At 37.8% G+C, this 21,600-nt stretch overlaps 1 protein-coding gene and 1 non-coding gene across 5 annotated transcripts in view; both read left to right on the top strand.

The window, feature by feature from the left end:
- Nucleotides 1-3,181: 3,181 nt before the first annotated feature.
- Nucleotides 3,182-3,253, top strand: Trnah-gug. Its single transcript has one exon. It is a non-coding gene; the product is annotated as a tRNA-His (tRNA).
- A 545-nt stretch (nt 3,254-3,798) lies between these two features.
- Nucleotides 3,799-21,600, top strand: part of LOC121735071 (uncharacterized protein CG43867) — a 377,036-nt gene continuing 359,234 nt past the window's right edge. For all 4 annotated transcript variants that reach the window (XM_042125747.1, XM_042125746.1, XM_042125748.1 and 1 more), the window contains exon 1: nt 3,799-4,088. The gene's annotated coding sequence lies outside the window, so the exon portion shown is untranslated. The remainder of the gene's footprint in view (nt 4,089-21,600) is intronic.

Genomic DNA, 21,600 nt, shown 5'->3' with positions numbered 1-21,600 from the left:
TGGTACCGCCGAGATTTTGTTGTGTAATCGGCCAAGTACGAGTCGTACTCGCGCACTTAGGGTTCCGTAGTCCGATAGATATAGAGCAAAATTAGGCCAAAAATTGTGTTTTTGTGTGGGAATATTTTATTTTATTTTAATATTATTATTAAATATTAAACGCCTCCGTGGTCTAGTGGTATAGAGCGCGGCTCTTGACTCGGAGGTCGTGGGTTCGATTCCCGCGTTGGAAACATGTTATTTCCAAGTTTGGTTAGGACAATGCAGGCTGATCACCTGATTGTCTGACAAGTAAGATGATCCATGCGTCGGATGGGCATGTAAAAAGTCGGTCCTGCGCCTGATCTCTCGCCAGTCGTGTCGGTCGTCCGTCCCACTGGGTTATGAGAGTAAAGGAATAGAGAGTGCTCTTGTGTACTGCGCACACACTTGGACACTATAAATTACTCCTGCGTAGCTGGCCTGGTTTCAATGAAACCGGCCACCGTCACCGAAACCGGTGTGGGAGCTATTATTATTATAAATATTAAAGTACACATACGTGGGAGAGCCATGCTTCGGCACGAATGGGCCGGCTCGACCGGAGAAATACCACGTTCTCACAGAAAACCGGCGTGAAACAGCGCTTACGCTGTGTTTCGCCGAGTGAGTGAGTTTACCGGAGGCCTAAACCCCTACCCTATTCCCTTCCCTTCCCATCCCTACCCTCCCCTATTACCTCTTAAAAGGCCGGCAACGCACCTGCAGCTCTTCTGATGCTGCGAGTGTCCATGGGCGACGGAAGTTGCTTTCCATCAGGTCACCCGTTTGCTCGTTTGCCCCCTTATTTCATAAAAAAAAACATAGTTAATTAAGGGATTTGAGAAAAAATCAAGTACCTACCTACCTGTTGCCATTATTGATATAGAGCAAAAAAGTCCAAAACAATCACGTTTGTTGTATGGGAGCCCCCCTTAAATATTAAGTAATTTTTTTTAGTATTTGTTGTTATAGCGGCAACAGAAATACACAATCTGTGAAAATTTCAGAATTCTAGCTAAAGCGGTTCTTGAGTTACAGCCTGGAGACAGACGGACAGACATCGAAGTCTCTGTAATAGGGTCCCGTTTTTACCCTTTGGGTACGGAACCCTAAAAACAAACCTAACCTAACCTAACGGCCGTCTTAGCACTCCCAACCACGTCAACATCTCACCGGGACTAGCAGCAATCCTAAACGGAAGTACAACAAAGACGAACATGAAAATGAGCAAATATTTAGCTCTCCCAACAACTACCTTCGCTGGCCAACCATGCAGAATACTGAAATCAGACACCAAAACGATAATAGTAAATTGACGAACAGTTCATAGACGGCCCCAATTTTATAATAAAAAAAAAGAAAAAAAAACCTTATGGCCGAATCAGCTAACCCCACTGACCTCCAAATTCCATTATACAAGTACGCTGGACTTATGATACCTACCCTTTGAAATGACAGCTATTTTTTGTGCCTATTTGAAGCGGAATCAGCGCTCCCAATGCGGGGGAAGAGAACTAAATCTGACGTAAAAATGACGTTTGAAAGTCCCCTTAATGGCGCTGATAGTAGTAGTGGGAGTACTTAAAACTAATACTAGTTTCTACAACCAATAGCGATTAAGCGGCCATTAGCAAGTTAAATCAGATTAAGTTCTATTTCCCCGCATTGGGAGCGCTGATTCCGCTTCAAATGGGCACAAAAAACAGTTGGGTATCTTATGTCCAGACTCCAGCGTACTTATTTAATGGAGGTCAGTGGCCAACCCCAACCGGGTTGGCTGATTCGATTCTCTGACTAATTTTGCAAACCTAATCTATCCATTCATAGGTTTACTGACTCTTGAACGAATGGTTATAGAAAGAAAGAATAAATAACGCGGCATGAGTTTGGTGCACGGAGCTAATACTGCTAATACAAAGGTTTGGTGTTACCATGGTGTCGCCGCTCGCTATGATCTGCTAAACTATTAATTATTATCGAACCGCTCATTCAGTTATTGGACTGCTCAATTATTTTTAGAATTGACATTGTATGATAAAGTAACCGACTAATTGATTTTTTATTACCGTCCATGTTTTACTGTCGCAATAATTAATAAACCGCCATTATATATTTTTTTCAACTGATCATAAAAACATCTCGAATAATTAAATAACGGCTCAAAAAATTAGTTCCCTTAAAAAATGTTGGCCCATTCTCATTTCTCAGACCAACACGATAAGTACCCAAAACATCAACACAATCGGTCATTTCGGAGCTTGGGCCTTGGTAAGTGGTAACATAACCGCGACACGAGAATGAATAATAATAATAATAATACTCCCCACACCGGTTTCGGTGACGGTGGCCGGATTCATTGAAACCAGACCAGGTACGCAGGAGTAATTTTTATAGTGCCCAAGTGTGTGCGCAGTACACAAGAGCACTCTCTATTCCTTTACTCTCATAACCCAGTGGGACGGAAGACCGACACGACTGGCGAGAGATCAGGCGCAGGACCGACTTTTTACATGCCCATCCGACGCATATATCATCTTACTTGACAGTGATCAGCCTGCATTGTCCTAACCAAACTTGGAAATAACATGTTTCCAACGCGGGATTCGAACCCACGACCTCCGGAGTCGAGAGCGACGCTCTAACCACTAGACCACGGAGGCGTTCACGAGAATGATATCTAATATGAAAAGGAGAATCAAGAGAGATAGAATTAAGAGAATCAATTATTATTATAGACTCGATGAACTTCGTAAAAATCTTCCTAAGCTTCTACGAAAATTAGCCAAATCGAGTAAGCCGTAATCGTATCAGCCGTTCTCAAGTCCTAGCGAGACTACTCTGAAGTCTAAACTCTAAACTACTTAAATCGAACTTATAGTTTCGGAGATATGCAAACACAAACATAAAAACATACATAAATACGTACATAGTAGGTATAATATTATGTACTTTTGGGCATATTTTTGTTCAGACTTCAGATGCTGTTATAAGACTAGTATACGACTGGGCAGTTCTGGAAATATTACATTTACGGGTCGAAGTGATAACCTCCTTTTTTGGATGTCGGTTAAAAATAGCGAAATCATAGATTTACGTAATTCACAGACTTTCTGTATAGTAACTGTACTTAAATTTCGCGAAAATTTCCATCGCTCCGATAGCCGTGATCGTCTAGTGGTTAGGACCCTACGTTGTGGCCGTAGTAACCCAGGTTCGAATCCTGGTCACGGCAGTGTCAAACACTGTTACGGCGGAGCTCGCTTTTTGGTTTTAGGTGAAAAAGTTTACGTTTTTAGATTTTTTATTTAGTATGAATTTTTAGTTAGATTGAAAAAAAATAGGTACTATCAGAGAAGTTGATTCCTATGCAAATCGGGGACCTAAGTAGTTTGGTTGCGTTACGTCAAACCCAGCTGACAAATCACAAATTTTAACATTGAATTGACATAAGCGACCAAATAACGTTGGTCTGTCAATTGCATAGGAATCAACTTCCTCGATGGTACATTAAAAAATCAGGGAGATTTATTTTTAGTTTTCTTTCGAATGTAAATAATTTATTTTCAGATTTTTGAAATGGTTAATTTCGAATGAAAATTTTATTTTAAGCGCCATCTAGCGATTGCTTACCGTAGCATAATATGAACCGGCGATTCAACGTTGCTTGAAAAGTACTCGAACTGTTGACTTCAAATATTGTGTAGATGGCGCTACAGGTTTTGTTTTGGTTCAACACGCGTCGCAGCTGTTAGCTATCATAGGAATCTGTGTGAGAAAAGGAGTGGTGATTAGGCTGTCTTTGCCAAATATTTACGTTTTTAATATGGTTTCTTTGAGTTTTTCGATCCGCGACGGTTATATGTGAAAGACTAGGTGTGTGCGCGTGTGCCCTATCGTTTTAGGTGCTAAAAAGCGTGGTAAAGTGTTGTAATTAGCGATTTATCGTCGAATATGACATTTAGTACTGTTTTCGCGCGCGTATGTGTGTGTGCGTTCATCTGACAGCGTTGCCGCGGGTTTGTTGGAGCGAATATTGTAACGGGATGTTGTGGGAGTTTTTACTTTTGGTAAGTTAAAATGTTTTCTAGCTCTTACATAACCTGACCCGTATTCTTGAGGCTTCCTTTGAGGCTGCACGACTGTCCTCGACGGTAATGAAATGCCGCCTCGTCGTTTTGAAAGGCGAGTTTCCAAGTTTTGGACGTTCTAATTTATTCAGCTTAAATATCACTCATTATTATCAATTGCCTTTTTACAGCCTTATTGACTATTGAGTAACGAGTAACGACTAACGACAAAGACGTCTTGACTAGAAAGTTATTCCCAACTCAGTCGCCGGTAACACTCGACTCTAATCGAAGACAATTTCACGTGGTCACATGAGAATGAGGTGCATTAATTCTTTATGAGTTAAGATGGTTAAATGCTATTTTTATTGTAATTCTGGTTTCGTAGAATTCACTGTAATTATTTGGTGAGAATCTAATATCTTAGATTTGTTAATTTAAAGTAAGTAATCCTGTTCAATCATACTAGTATAATCATCGTTTGAAATTTAAAGAAAGGTTTTGCTCTCTAACAAGCATAAAATATGAAGTTAATATTTCCAACGCATCTATTAAGTCTTTAGTGTTGTAATTGAAAAGGTCAGATAGTATCGTCGACCCTTTTCGCTCGGTTGGTTAGAAAAATATAACCGGAACTGTAGTTGAGTTTATAATAGTTTCGCATGAAAGAATATTAAAGTAGGGGCTTGCACTGGACCTAGAATTACCTTAATTATTGCTTCTTTTGACTAAGATCAAATCAAATAGTTTAAATCAGGGGTTCCCAAACAGCGAATGCAATCTTGGACCAAGATTGACTACTCAAGATCTTGGCGTCTTTTTTCTAAATCAAGATTGGGCAGTTCGAGATCTTGTTGAGATTCGGGTCGAGATCTTGGTCGCGAATCAAGATTTTCGGGATTTTCAAGATTGAGCAGAATAATTGAAAAAAATGCGTAAATTGATAGTATTACAAGTATTTTAATATTAGGTAATATATTATGTAATGTTTCAAAGAATTTGTTTTTGAGAAAGTTGGGTATTGTTATATTAAACTAAACATACCAACTCAGTTTTTACAAATTCAAGTTTTTTGAAACATAAAAATCGGCGCAGCGCAGACGACAGACGTAATGCACACGTCAGCGCAGCGCAGACGTGTGCGTTACTGCATATAATTTGGCAATTGCATAGGTTCTATTTCCACGGACTAAAAAGTGCGTCACGGATAGTCTGTCGTCTGCGCTTATCTGTCTACTTATACCCTAATCTGTGGTTCGCGCTTTGCAGCGCAGGTATGAACAATCTGAAAATCTCGAAATCTTGTTACAATCTTGGATTATTTTGTCAAGATCGCGAACAGGATTTCAAATTTCAGGATTGATGGCTTTCAAGATTGAATCTTGGAAAATCACTCAAGATCTTGGTGGAATCTTGATCTTGCAAGATCAAGATTGCATTCCCTATTCCCAAACTAATTTTGTCTACTACACTTTGAGAACAAATTATATTTGAGCGCCCCCATTGTTACAATTTAAAATGCATCCGGATGAAGTAAATCACCCCCCAAGCCTCTACACAACGCCCCCATTTTCTTTCCTGATGAATCATTTTCTTCCCGTGAAGATAGTAATAGACATACAGACACACTTTCGCATAAGAGGACGACTAACCCAAAAAATCAAACCTCGTCCTTCTCTCCTCACACTCACGCCCGTCGTTCATATGGTGAAAAAGGACGACGCTAAATCATCGCCAAGTTAGTTTTTTCTTAATAACTCGATAAATATACAACATTTTAAAAATCCGCCAGGTCAGTTATACATTAACTTAGTTTAATGCACGGTTATGGCAATGTGAAAATTTCGTGAAAATTAGATGAATCTTTGTGATTTTTTTTCTATCGAGAAAATTTTAAGATAATTTCGCTCAGATAATTTTTTTGGAAATATTATGTAGTATCTATGTTTATAAAATAAAACAATTCGGGGCTTATTTTCAAGTATAAAAATGAATTATAAAATCGTCAATTTTGGGTTAGTCGCCCCCTATGGACAGTATGGAATATGGATATCAGTTTGAGATTACATGATATCTTAATTTTAGTATAATACTGGTAAACAAACAGGTCAAAACTCGGCCTTTGATAAGCCGTTCCTTAATTAACGCATTAATGTTAATTAACTCATTCCAAAATAAATTATTTGTGAAGTCTTAAAACGAAATTAATCTGTCATAATCTGAATAATAAATTCATCGCAAAATTAATACTTTGAAGCTGCAAAGTCGAAGTTTGCTTCGAGCTTCGTTGAGTGAAAGTTTACGTTTTAATAAATTGCAAATTTTTAGTTTTTACTGAATTTTAAGTAATTTATCCATACCAATATCTATAATATATAAAACTCAAAGGTGACTGACTGACATGGTGATCTATCAACGCACAGCCCAAGCCACTGGACCGATCGGGCTGAAATTTGGCATGCAGGTAGATATTATGACGTACATCCGCTAAGAAAGGATTTTGATCAATTCCACCTCCAAGGGGTTAAAATAGGGGATGAAAGTTTGTATATAATAATACTTCTTAACGCGAGCGAAGCCGCGGGCAATAGCTCGTGTATTATAAATGCGAAAGTGTCTGTTACCTCATCACGCTCAAATCACTGAACTGATTTTGCTGAAATTGGTATTATTAGGGATAGTTTAAGTTCCGGGAAAGGACTGTATAGGATACTATTTATCCAAAAATGTACGGTTCCCGCACGATAAATTGATTTTACTGTACGATAAAAGATGATGCATAATAATAATAATAATACTCCCCACACCGGTTTCGGTGACGGTGGCCGGTTTCGGTGACGGTGGCCGGTTTCATTGAAACCAGACCAGGTACGCAGGAGTAATTTTATAGTGCCCAAGTGTGTGCGCAGTACACAAGAGCACTCTCTATTCCCTTTACTCTCATAACCCAGTGGGACGGAAGACCGACACGACTGGCGAGAGATCAGGCGCAGGACCGACTTTTTACATGCCCATCCGACGCATGGATCATCTTACTTGTCAGACTATCAGGTGATCAGCCTGCATTGTCCTAACCAAACTTGGAAATAACATGTTTCCAACGCGGGATTCGAACCCACGACCTCCGGAGTCGAGAGCGACGCTCTAACCACTAGACCACGGAGGCGTCAACAGACGATGCATGCAACGGAGACAGAAAGATGATGCATGCAACGGAGTTAAATAACTATAATACAAGGTCTGATTTTCTTGTCTTCCACATTGGAAAATTGACAAATAATATCTTGATAGGTATTATAGGTCCAGAATCTGATGGCAAAAAGTGAGAAAGTAAATTGACTCTAGCAATGCTGGGGTAATTTGAATAAAACATTTTGATCCTTTTTTCCTTACAGCGGCTTATTCTGTGTGTGAAATTTTTATTTATTTATTTTTATTTCTTTGGAAAACTTACAGCTATTATCATAAATTAACTTAACTAAATAGTAACTATAAGCCATTTAAAAGTTTTCGCAAATAGTTTAAAAATGTAAGTGCATAAAAATTATTGTGAATGATTGTAAAGGGAATCAAACAAACTAACAGAGAAAAACTTAAAAATTAATATTAATTTTTTTTCACAATGCGTTCACTAATCATGGTTTAAGCAATTTAATAAAAGGTAGTCAATATTCGTGTTAGTATGAATAATGTTAATAAACTTAGTCTACGCTTATCGCTAGTTAAAAACTAAACTAGATTAGTATCTAGTTAAGTGTCAAATCATATGCTTTGAAAAAACGAGCGAGCTTGCTGAATCATGCAAATATAAAAATTTATCCAATGATCAAGGATATTTTTTGAAAATCTGCCATCCAATTTTGCGAGTGAGCGTTAGTCCTTACATTTCTAAGCTTACCAATAAACTAAATTTACTTGAGACGAAACAGACGGCAACGAAAGAAAATTATAATTCCTTAAGAATTCTCGCGACAAAAAATATCCGATAAAGTTCCACTTTATTGAAGCATTTTCCCGAGTTAAGGGGGGAATTCTGTCGCGAAATTCTGTCTGGCAATAATACTGTTTGAATGGGGGTGCAATTTCAAACGCTCTTTGATGATTCGCCCTGGTTTACTTCCAGATTTTAATATCGAGCGAAAAATTCACAAAATTCAGAATCGCTAGTGGCTCCTTTTGCAGCTGCAATTTTATGACTCGTAGTTTTTATGGTAGGCACCAGGCAATAATTTGACCAACTGCCAAATACTATATTTTAAGATATAAATATATATATACAATAATCTTTAAACATAATAAAGTATAGCTGATATTATGGTGTAGTTTACCTACCATTGACCTATTGGCCCACCACACATTCCCACCACTGCAACTCCTGTGTCGCCAGTGGTAACCAACCACGAAAACCCTTTGATATGATCTCAGGGAGTCCGAGGGACATGCTAAATCTGTCTTGGGACCCGCAACGAATTTAACCAGAAGAAAGGAGTAGGAGATTCCAGGCCAACCACACTTTCCCACCGCTGCAACTCCTGAAAAAGACCTATTTCTAAATAGGACAAGGAAGACTCTTAGCTAAAGCCGAATAAAAGGCTGTCACCACATCTTAGGATGAATATGAAGGTTCTTACCTACTTATAGTTTCACCACGCTCTGAAGTTACGACAGTGCGCCCAGAAAAAAAAACAGCAGGATTTTATTTTTTTAACTATTTTATTACAATATCCAGTTGAAGAGGTCTTAAGTTTTTTACTTCCGACCTTTGGTTGAAGAATAAGGGTTTAGTTCGTGTACTATAGTCCTAACGAGTAGCAGGGCCGGCGTCACATAATGACAGTAATTTGAGGCTGCGGTGCCCACTAAATTATACCCATTCGCCATTGATCGCTTCCGATTACCGATGATGAACTGGATTTGTGGTGGAATATCATATTTTCAACCATAATTTCGCCTGATTTTAGATAAATCGCTTTCCGAAGAGAATATTTTGCAAAACGAAAATGATAATGACACACAAAGCATACACTTATTGAACTTGCGATGAATACTGAATACTATTTACCTTTGAATCGGTGTTTCAATAGCATATATGCAGATTTTTAACCTTCTTTTATAGAACAGCCATACCTTATTATGGGGACTTTTTATTAATATGTATTACCAATGAAACACACACAATATACTAATTCCCTCATTTGTCCATAGGCCCGAAAAATCTTTTTGGTACGGCGAAGGCTTCTTTTCAGAGGTAATACATAACTGTCCTATTAAAGACATTATGAGGTAGGGATTCGGATGAAGATAGTGAAATTAGGAATTGAGTTATAGGTACCTTTACTGCTAGAGGTAGTTGGGTCGTGTCACAAAATACCTTTCAAGCTGTAACTTCGTCTTGCATTAAACTGCGTTTTGCGGTATAAATCACTTGAAGTTAGGCGGTTTCTTGGTTTTTTCCGCACCGTTTGGACGAGGGTCTGCCCTCGGGTAATTGGGCCACTAGTTCCGCGATTTATGGTCCGATTTACGGACCCATACACCCATCATAATAAACTATATAGGGATACTTTTATATCTGGACCCTTCATATTTGTACCCGCTTCAATCTTAAGCAATTTCTCCGTGAAGATTTCTTTAAGTTTTTTCAGAGATTTACAAGATAAATTGATCTAAGTAGTTATATTATATTTTATTACTTGTAGTTAAATACAATTTCGGCAGCAGTCGCTGCCGAAATTGTATGTAATTACGTTACTTAAATGCGTAGTCACGCATTTAAGTAACGTAACGCTAAAAAATCTGCCAAGTGTGAGTTGGACTCGTACCTTTATTGAGCGAAAGTTGGTAAAAAATGTGTTTTTTTTTTGTATGGGAGCCCCCCATATTTTATTTTATTTTAATATTATTATTAAATATTAAATTACACATATAACAAAGGACTTTGTGAAAAATTCAAGTGGCAGGCACTTGCCATTATTGATATAGAGCAAAAAAGGCCGAAAAAATCACGTTTATTGTATGGGATTGTATGGTTTAGTATATTTTGTTGTTATAGCGGCAACAGATACACAAAGTCTGTGAAAATTTCCGAAATCTAGCTAAAGCGGTTCTTGAGATACAGCCTGGAGACAGACAGACGGACAGACAGACAGACGGACAGTTAGAGGAACGGACAGACATCGAAGTCTTAGTAAAGGGTTTTTTACCCTTTAGATACGGAACCCTAAAACACAATTTTTGAACGCGAAAACTTTCTGCCCAAATTCGCTCAAACGAGTTACTTACTTGTTTTTAAGCCGATTTTGGGCAGATTTATGCATTGCTGTCGACAGACCGAGACAGTGGAATTCGTAAAAAGCTGATAAACATATCTACATCAAGAAGCAGCTTCATAGGATTCCATTTTAAAATCCTTCCTCCGTTGAAATTTAATTTGCATTCAAGACTGCTTCTGGAATAAAAACTGACCCTGTAGCACCCCCCCGGGACCGCTCGGCCTTGGCGGATGAATGAAACAATCACCGCTACTTACCGCGGAAAGTATCCGCTAGTTGAATTTATAAGCTACTATAAAATTATTGTCTGTTCTGTACTAGTTACATCTGTTTTTTTTTAAATATCAAATAAGGGGGCAAACGAGCAAACGGGTCTCCTGATGGAAAGCAACTACCGTCGCCCATGGACACTCGCAATATCAGAAGAGCTGCAGGTGCGTTGCCGGCTTATTAAGAGGGAATACGCTCTCTACTTGAAGGTTTGCAGGTCGTATAGGTCCGGAAATATTGCTGGTGACAGTTCGTTCTAGAGTTTTACAGTGCGCGGCAGAAAGTTACGCGAATAACGCACGGTGGTTCTGTAGGTGTTATATCTCTTTAGAGTGTAGGTCCCCTTGGATCTAATTTATGCTCGGGCCACACTAACGAGAAATGCAATTAATTACTGCGATAATGCTATAACTGATAAATAATGATAGAATTTTAATAACTTCTTAATCCATGATTGCAAGTTTTTTTATATGGTAAGGGGGATGAATTTTTTCGTTTTCATCTATCTGCATCATGCGAAACGAAAATGAACAAAAAAAATCCCGTTTTCCCACGCTTCGAGAAAACTTGTGTCCCATATTTTGACACTACATATTATTTTAATCTTTGATATAATATTATGTATGGCACCTAGTTGGTTGATTCAAACCACGAAATCTGTACTTGTATGATGATAATTTGCATTTTTCGTGACTTGCCTCTTGTCTTGGACTATATTATTACCCAAGCGCACGTTACCTGAATTACGAAAAGCATTACCCTACCGAGTGAACAATAAAAACGGCTATAAACGATGAAAATTTGATAAGCCATAACCGTTATGTGAGATTGAATAAATACCTTCGGAGACCATAAACAGGAGATAAAGTGAATTTTTGGGTTTAATTCTTATTTTAAACATAGAAAGGGATCGTATGGCCCTTTCGCGGGGCAAGATTTAGGGCTGCGCAGAAAACGGTAATCAGTTATGACTGTCATGAGTAACGACCATCTTTGATTTGTTGAGGACTGAGTAAGTAGTAACCCTAGTCGCTTGTGATAATCGGATTTTGTCGACGCCTTTTTGTTGATGCAGAACAAAATGATTATGAGGTGAAGGTGTTTATGATTCTGAGCACTTACTGCTGAATGCGGCCCCTCTACGTTGGCCTTTGAATCATGATGGTCGATGGCCCATGACAAGTAGACATTAACGTGTAGAGAGGCTTGTTCGTCTATCATTGTCCTTGACTTTGACAATCGTCTTGGTTATCTATCATCACCATAAAGTTAATAGATATACCTAGCGGAATAGAGCAACAATCTCGAGCTGTCAAACGAAACCGAAATTGGTTTCATCTGTGTGTAAAAATATGTGTACGTATACACTTACACAAGCATGATTGGACATGATTTCTATGAGATTAAATTGTCAACGTGCGGCACGTGCCGACTGGACGTCAAAAAAAGAGTGCTGCTGTCATGTATCACACGTCTCTTTTTACCACGCAGTGTTACTGATAGTGACATCTCTCTTGCTCAGGCCTTTGTTTCTCTAATCCGCTAGGTATATTAACTTTATGATCATCACCTACCATGGGAAGAGGGTCTAGATTCTTGACACTTTCTTTTTTTGCTTTATTAATTAAAGTTAGTCTGCACATACGCATGATTTTGAAAAATAGTCATAGTTTGGAAGTATTAAGGATCCGAATCCGATATGTATGAAATTATATTGGCTTCCATAAACTTAATTTGCACCAACTAGTCTAAGTCACAGTCGTCGCCTCGTGATGGGCTGCTGCAGTATTCAGAGTGTTCGGTACCCTAGGGATATCCGATACACTCAATCAACGGCATATTGCGTATTCTGTGTACTAAATAACCTAGGTTCTAAGTCTAGATCCTAGAATGTAATCTTAAGGCCTTTAGCTAGCGGAAGGTCTCTGCTGACTTTGTGTAGCAAATGCTTTTTTCAGCTTGTCGGAGAAAGCAATTATTATATATCAAAAGTAGCATTTATTATTCGCTGAGTGAAGATTTTTATAAATAAGGGAGAATCAGGTATTAAAATGACAAAAACTCATTATAATAATGGTCTTTGCTCAGTTCGCATTAGCATAAGCAACGTACAGGTCGACGAATGTGTATTTTTAAATTATATACCGTTCAAACCTAAAGTTTTTACTAGGTACTCAAGAAGATACACATAGAATTAACAGACTTGCTGCTGCCGTTGTTGCGTTGCCTGTTAAAATGTTTAAGGCATAAACCAAAATGCATAGCATCGCCTCGTCAAGTCGTCACGTTTTAATGTAAAGTGACCCTAATAATAAAAAGACTACATTCACATTCCTGTCCCGGATAACGTGACTGCACACGGACGCAAAGGCATTATCATCTTTAAGTTTTGTTTTTACCGATAGCTATCTTTATCCTTCTCGGAAACTATTTGAATCCCCATCAGGAATCCACCAATACAATATCCAACGATATTTATAGCCTACGAGAAAGCCCTTTTGACATTTAATATATTTTGAAGATGGATGTCATGACTCCCTTGACTTATGTTTTGTTGTTGGATAAAATTTTCGAAGTTTTATGATACTATGATAGTCCGCGACTCGCGAGGCTATTTAAGAAAGAACATTGGCAAGGTTCTATACATCGAACGTATTGAATCGTACCTGTATTTTTTCCCGCGTCTAAGGTTAGAAAAGTGTCCAGAAGTTAACAATTGCATTATGTAAACATAAAAATACACGTACGATTAAGTTATGTAATTTATCTCGTGGATCTCACCATAAAATCTTTTGGGCAGAACCAAATATCAATAGCCCTTACCGTATCTTTGTACCTATATAAACTACTTCTACAATTTTTAGAGATACTTAATCGTTTCTTTTAAATTCAATACCTTTGTCGTTGATAACATGTATAGCTTCTGCACATTAAGTTAAATTGCTTGAGTCCTTCTAGCCCTTAAGTAACACATTTCAGCAACGTAAGTAAGGGTGACAAAGGTGCTCCAAGGGCGGGAACAGGTGGACATTAGGGAACAGATGCGTGGCGACACGTCTGACAGGTTTTTAATGGCGGCCCTTTATGCTATTACGGATGGAAGGGCTCGTAAATATGAGCATTAACGCGGAACGTCTTATTATGATTTCTAGGGCAGTTTTTATGTGTGAGCCCTTATTGTAGGGCAAGTAAGTTCACCAGGTTACTATTTTAATAACTTTGTTACCTGTCTATTATTTTTTTTGGAAAAAATAAGGGATTAAAAATGTAAGCAGTTATGCACTACGAAATCCCAACTTTTTTTACCTCTATTGGTTAAATTAAAGCTAAAATTTTTGAAGCTACATCAAAATGAAGCATTTTAATATTACCACCGGAATTTTTGCTGACTTGCTCGTCTATCTATCTATCTATCTATCTATTGTTTCAGAAAATATCAGAAACATTCACACGTAGCAGCATCCAAGCAAGCTCGTCAGAGTATCGCGCTTATTTCCGATTTGTACCTGATCAGGTGCTATTTGTACCTGAGCAAGTATTATCCGATTTGTACCTCAGCAGGGACGTGCCGATTTGTACCTAAAGAACGTGCCGATGTACGCGGCCATTTTGTTTTTGTGCAGCACCTTTATTGACAAGCGAGTATGGTCGTGGAATTTATATGAGAGTGTTGCGAACTCTCTGAAAAGAGGACTGCTTTCGAGCGAGGATACATAGATTGTTGTTTTTTTTGTGATTTATAGAAATTAACCCATCATGCCCCTTAAGCTCACCGATGAGCGAGACACAATAGAATAACAATAGTTTCCAAGAATCCACGATCGAAGGATTAAGAAGTCTAAGTAATTACCTACTACCTATTTTAAGTAGATTAGGTAATTTTTCTTTAAGGTTGGCCTACCAAGGTTTTTACAAAATCAATGAAAACGTAAAATATATCATAATAAAAATTTCTTCTAGTAACAGTCTGCATCGATGTTCTAAAAATTGCTTACTAATGTGTAGCAATATAGTACAGGTAGTAAAAAGTAACCTACTTGCAAATCTCGGTAATTATTCTAACAATATGACTTGGGCTTTTGCGACACGTCCTTCTCTTGCGGCGGCCGGAAGCGGAGTGATGTATGTGCGGGGACAGGACACATAAACCGTAAAATTACTATCTCCAGATACCCTCATAATTCATCTGTTTTTTGTACGAAATGTCTGTATTTGTTTAGGATTCCGGGAGTTATTGGACTATCTTTGTTATGCTTTTTATGCCAACATAAAAAGCTAGGTATTTTGTATGATTTTTAACCGTTTTTTTCAATATAATATAGGTAAAATTGATCGATACAAAATTCACTTATTGTTTTAAACCTTGTGAAAGAAACGAATACAAAATAAAAGTTAATTTAAAGGGGACATACAAACAATACTTATGCCTCTTTCAAAAGGTGTGAAGAATTCTTAGCTCGCATAATAATATGATGACATGTGGCTTTATTAAAAATTCAAACTCCCTTCTCTGAAGCTGAGTGGCTCAGGAGATCAGGGGTGAACATTTATGGCGGTATTGAACGATGGTAATCTTCATCGAATTATGATAAGTAACTTTGAGTTGGCTGAAATATTTTGGGAATATTTTGTGTGATCTTCATAGAGCTTTTGGGAGTTTTGTTGTTTACGAAATGTTTGATGGTGCCCGCAACTTTGCTCCGAATTTATTTTATTTGGCGGATACTATGTCATTTCTCGGGACCAAAGAATGTAAGCGTGAATAGGTTCCTAACCACAGACATAGATCAAGATTCAAGATAGATACCGCATGTCGCTCCATTTGTATGAAAACGAGCGTGCCACTTGTTTCCTACCAACTGACGTACCGATGATAAGAAACGTGTCCATTATCTAGGTCAACGTTTCTGTTTGAATTTCTACAGCTCAATATGGCACTTTTAGGCATTTTAAAAATTCCGATTGACGTCTGATTCCGATAGTAGACTGAAGAACAGACTTTCGAAAGACGAGCATTGCTGGTCGTTTGGGAACGCGATATGGCACGTGAACACTGACCTCTATAATACACTTGACAGGCGATCACTCTCAATAAAATGTTCCTATGGCGGTTGTAATTTTCTATGTAATTAGTTCACAGTACGCTCACCGCGGCGTTTCAAATCGGCACGAAAAATTGCTGTCATTTTGTACGGCATAGCCTGTCCAGTGTTTTATAGAGGTCAGTGCATGCGAATTACATCTATCTTGATCTATGTCTGTGTACCTAAGAGACTAACATATCCACAGATAGACAGACACATTTTTGCATTTATAATATTAGTATGGATTAGCGTTTGTTGAATACTATGTTGTTCTTACGTTCTACACTGTTGCCGTCATCTACAGAGCTAAGATCGAACCGTGGCCCTATGGAAAACCGACGTCAAATAAAACTTGTTTTCAATAAAGCTTTTTACACGCACAGCATTTTAGCACAGCTGTAATTCTATTAAAAGGAGCGCAAATAAAAGCCAGTGTTTTTAGTCCAGTTGGCCAGTACACTGGCGCCAGCTGGTACATAACTTGAGGGCTCGGATTTACAAGCGAGATTATTAATTCATCGTAATTAAAATTTCGTCAAGAAAAGAAATTGCTCAGAATTAATCCGTCCAAACTTTGGACTAAGAGCAGACAATTCACAGAACGAACAAAAGTATTTAAAGGTACCTACTATTAGACAAGTGCACTTGTGGATAAAAAATCAGTAAACTACTAAGTGGATAAAAAATTACAAAAAGCAAAATATGGCAAAGAAACCTACGTAGGTAATTTGGTAAAATTATGTTCAACCACCCTAACCAACAGAACATGACCAAAAAAACCCGACCGAATGACGTAGACGATGTTACATAAAAATTTTTCGCGTGACGTGTATATATATATATATATATATATATATATATAATTGGAATCTCGGAATTGGCTCCAACAATTTCCATGGAATTTAGTATATAGGGGGTTTCGGGGGCGATAAATCGATCTAGCTAGGAAAGCAAAGCTCGGTCAAATAGCTAGTTACCTATTATGAGATCAAAATTCAAAACTCTTACATTTTGTGACCACTTCAAGGAAAAGTCTACAAAAACTTTTCGTTTACTTTGCACCTTCTGCCTTAAATGCCTTTGGATTTGTTACTCAACTTGTAGCCCTTTAAAACATGAATTACCTAACATAAAGGAACTAAGGGGCTGTAATGTCTAATTAATTCAACAATAAATACATTTTTACCCTCTCACTGGTCGTCACAATTTGCATATCAAACATTTTTTCTTCCTTGCTTATAATTAAATGTTCGTTGACCCTTTACCAGATCCTTTTTAACCGACTTCCAAAACTGAGGCTATGTGTTCGTCTGTTTATATTTTTTGTAGAGTTTCCATATCCTAAAATCAAAAATCGCTGAACCGATTTTGCTGTTTGATATGTTTGAGATACTTTAAGTCCCGGGAGAAAACATAGGTTCATTTCATCCCGAAGAAGTCTACTGTTCCCGCACGATATACGTATTTTCGTGCAGCGGAGTTGCGGGCGTTATCTAGTAAAAAAATAATCATTAATCATAAAAATGATGCTTATAAGCGCATTAGAATGTCTATTGCAATAAATAATATACGCCCGTGTTCCAACTGAAAAAAATAGTAAAAAAGTAACTTCTGCTTATTCCAATAAAAAAAAACTTGTGCTATCATCATGGAGGATAAAAAAAAATGGTTCGAGCCAGACTGCTGGCTCCCATGAGATACAGTTTAATTAAATAAAGCCGCAACAGAAAACTCGCAATCCGCTCGTGGTCGTCGGTTTGAGTCTCGCGATGGAAAAATTTATCCGGGCTTATGGACGCATAATCCTTTCAGATATTTTACACTTGATCCTTTTCTTCTTAAAAAATCGGTCAAGTGCGAGTTTGACTCGCGCATGAAGGGTTCCGTACCATTATAGCGCAAATATAGGTAAACAATGTGTTTTTTGTATTAATTATTTATTTTATTTAAATTTTATTACTAATTACTAAATAATATACACAACTGACCATTTTCTGAACATTCAAATTGCCTACTTATTGCTATTATTGTAATCGAGCAAAAAATAGCAAAAAAATTACGTTTGTTGTAAGGGGTGCTCCCTTAAATATTTAATTTGGTATTTTTTAGTATTTGTTGTTATAGCGACAACAAATATACACAATCTGTGACAATTTTAGAAATCTAGCTACAGTGGTTCTTGAGATACAACCTGGAGACAGACAGACAGACAGACAGACGGACAGACAGACAGACGGACAGATAGACGGACAGACAGACGGACAGACAGGCGGACAGACAGACGGACAGAAAGACGGACAGACAGACGGACAGACAGACGGACAGATAGACGGACAGACAGACGGCCAGACAGGCATCGAAGTCTTAGTAATAGGAACCCTAAAAACAAGGCCTTTGTATCTTCTAGCGAAGTATCTCTTCAAATACTGTAGTACATGGGACAAGATTTTCTATGTCTGTATGGTTGCCCAAGCAAAATACTAGCCTAGTCCAGAGGAATGAGCAGATCTATAATTATACATCTGCGGGGCTAAAATGGTCGCTTTGGACATATTATGATGATTCATAATATGTCCAAATATTATTATTATGATTAATATGATTCATTTTTTTAAATCGCAAAATGCAAGTCTGCTTGTAATTCATGTCTAGTAATTCGTACTAATTTGACATTTGTCAATTTGACAGTTTTGACAATTCATTTGCTGAATTGATTGAGAGGAATTGCTAAATGTGACCATTTTAGCCCCGCTGGGGGCTGGGACTAACCATGTGCGGGTTTGCTTACGATGTTTTCTTTCTCCGTACGAGCGTCTGCATTATGTAATTGAGATCTGGTAATGTCTCATCTCGAGTGCGGACCAAAGGGTTACCTACTAGCCACTAGGCCACGGACGCTGCCTCTTCGTTTTAAACCGACTTGCAAAAAAGTCAGTTCTATGTTCGGCTGTATGTGGAATATATGTTCTAATGAATATTTGATTATATTTGCATCCCAAAAGATGAACCAAAAAATAATATATTTAATGGATTTTAGCAAGCAACCGAATTATCTCAAATCTAAATCTTTTGCTTATACTTTGCTTTTATATAATTGTAAAAAGTGCTTTTAAAAAAATACTGCTGTGTTATCTTCGCATTTTTGCTTCCCCCATTCAAATTAAATCAGCACGTTTCAGCCCGGGGGAGGCTTCACATTAATTTACTGCCACGCTCTGTAGTTGGAGATAAGCTACAATAAATAAGTCATTTTTCCCGTAAAGAGATTTTTTAAAGGCATCCTGTGGTCAACGGAAATGCGCTAAGAATTATGCAGGAATGAGTTGTTTATATCCAGTTGAATCTTGAAGAATACTCCATCAACTTTAAGGGAGATCGCAGACGGCGCCCATACAGTCGGCATGGCGCGGCCGGGCGCGGCCATGCCGACTGTATGTGCGCCGCAGACTCGATCACACAAAAAGTGTGCCGTCTGCGATCTTCCTAAGATTCTTTAGCAAAAAGTGCGTGTCTACTGTCCTTTCAATCAACCAACTTTGACATGCTTGCAAACAGTTATTGTTCCGTTTTTCAGAAACATCTGAAAATGCTTCTCGATCTATGTCTGTGGTCGAAATCGTTCAAATCTTGACATTTAACGTTAAGTTTTGCGACTCGTCTCGGGGTTTCGGCCATAAAAGTATCCTTTGTCCCAGGAATTACATAAATATTTTCAAATCTTGCTGGACACTGTCGCCGAGGTCCGCATGAATTTCTCATTGGGCACATATTAGGCCTTTTCCCGTTGCGAGTTTCAGGTGTTTTCCTGCTCGACCTCTTAGAAATCATTTAGTTTGGGTACTTTAAGCGGGTCCCTCGGGAATAATTTATTTTTATCCCCCTCCGAATGGCTCTCGGAGTCCATTTCACAAACAAAGCTTATCGATAGACTAAATACTGTCCCAAGTGTTATGACTTCAGGAACATTATACATTTTTATGCGTCCGGAATTCTCGTTGTTTTGTTTCAGTTGTTTTCTTTTTGTTTTGTTTTTATATTCTTTGAGTTTATTTTATACTTTGTCATCTTAATTTGATTTTAGTATTCCTTTTCTTTTTATTAATTTTTGGGATTTAGTTGATAGTAAAAGTTTTCCTGCTTCTGAACCGATTTAATCTCATGAAATCCATTTCTCAAATCTTTTGTTTGCAGGCCCTTATTGATATTTTCCAATATTTCATAGCACAATTGTACTATTATGTCTGAGGATTTCGTCTACCTCAAGCCGAAGAAAGGGAGTATTATTCCCAAGGAAAATCTTCACGATTTTTCGCGTGCAATCACAAAAGCTATAGAATTTTTCATCCAGACTTAACTTTAGTGAAATCTGAATGCTCCCAGACACGTCTATTCAGTTCAGATTCAGCTCTAACATGAAGCTGGCTTCCAATATTTATAAGTTGGTGAAAGATATTCTACTGATTCGACATTTTTATATAACTTGAATATTGCTAAATTAATTAGGCAATTTCATCTTCAATTTTCGTCATCATCTTTTTATTCGACTTTCGTTTGGCATCCTACTAATATTATAAAGGCGAAAGTTTGTTTGGATGTATGGATGTATGGATGTGTGGATGTATGGATGTTTGTTACTCTTTCACGCAAAAACTACTGAACGGATTTTAATGAAACTTTACAATAATATATCTTATACATCAGAATAACACATAGGCTACAATTTTAACCGACCTTTAAAATGGGGGAGGTGTAATGTTCGTTTTCTTATATTCAACGATTACTCCGCCGTTTGTTAACCGATTTTCAATTTTTTTTTCATTCCAATATGGTATTATATTCACAAAAGTGGTGATCTGATGAAGGATCCATAAGTAATCGAGGGAACTCCTCAAAACTTATAGGGAAACGTGTGGTGACTTCGGTTTCGTGAGAAGTATTCTAAGCATATGCTACCAACAAGTAAGATTTTGCACCGAGATATACCTGGTAACTCCTGATTCTTTATAGATACAAGTTTGGGAGTTTCAGCGTTGTTTTAAGAACAGAAAGCATATGCTACTATGCAAATTACATTCATCATCATCATCATCATCATCATCATCATCACTACCATATTATACCATTTCATAGTCTTGTAGATCGAGACTCGAGTTTGTCAAGCGATAGTAAAAAAAATGTATACCTACCTAATATTATAAACCTGAAGAGTATGTTTGCTTGAACGCGTCAATCTCAGGAACTACAGGTCCGATTTAAAAACTTATCTCAGTGTTAGATAGATCATTTATCGAGTAAGACTATAGGATATAGTATATTATCACGCTAAGACTAATACGACCAAAAAAAAACTCAGGAAAATGTGGGAAAAACTGGGGAAATATTTTTTATGGGAAAATGTACGGTTTCTGTAAAATTCCTAATTTACGCGGGCGAAGCCGCGCGGGACATCTAGTATATAATAATTGAATGCGTCAAAATCCACCCGCGTTGGAAAGAAAAGTGTCATAGCGTCGCGGGCATGCCTCACGTGCGCTATAGCATGCCCTTGATGAACAAAAAAAAGACAGTGTGGACAAAGCTAAGCAACAATTACTTATGAGTTATGACCTTTTAAACAATGACAAAGTCGATAACGACTGAACCTTAGTCATGAAATATTTTTGGAAGTCCAGGGAAGAAACTATACATTTTGGATGGAGTGATACGAAGTTCACCGGGTCATCTAGCATTATAATAAGTATCGCTGCTATACATTATAAGTTAAAGATTGTGATTTGTGCGGTGTGCCCAATAGCTGTGACGGGCTTTTATGACACTTTGCAAGTGGTCTTCGCGCAAAAATGCAGTTTTATTCACAGTCCAATCAGTGATAATACTCGACTTTCC

Source organism: Aricia agestis, chromosome 16 (genome assembly GCF_905147365.1).
Source record: "Aricia agestis chromosome 16, ilAriAges1.1, whole genome shotgun sequence".
Classification (NCBI taxonomy): domain Eukaryota; kingdom Metazoa; phylum Arthropoda; class Insecta; order Lepidoptera; family Lycaenidae; genus Aricia; species Aricia agestis.
Note: the sequence above shows the minus strand (reverse complement) of the source record. Positions and strands in the feature narration are given on the sequence as shown.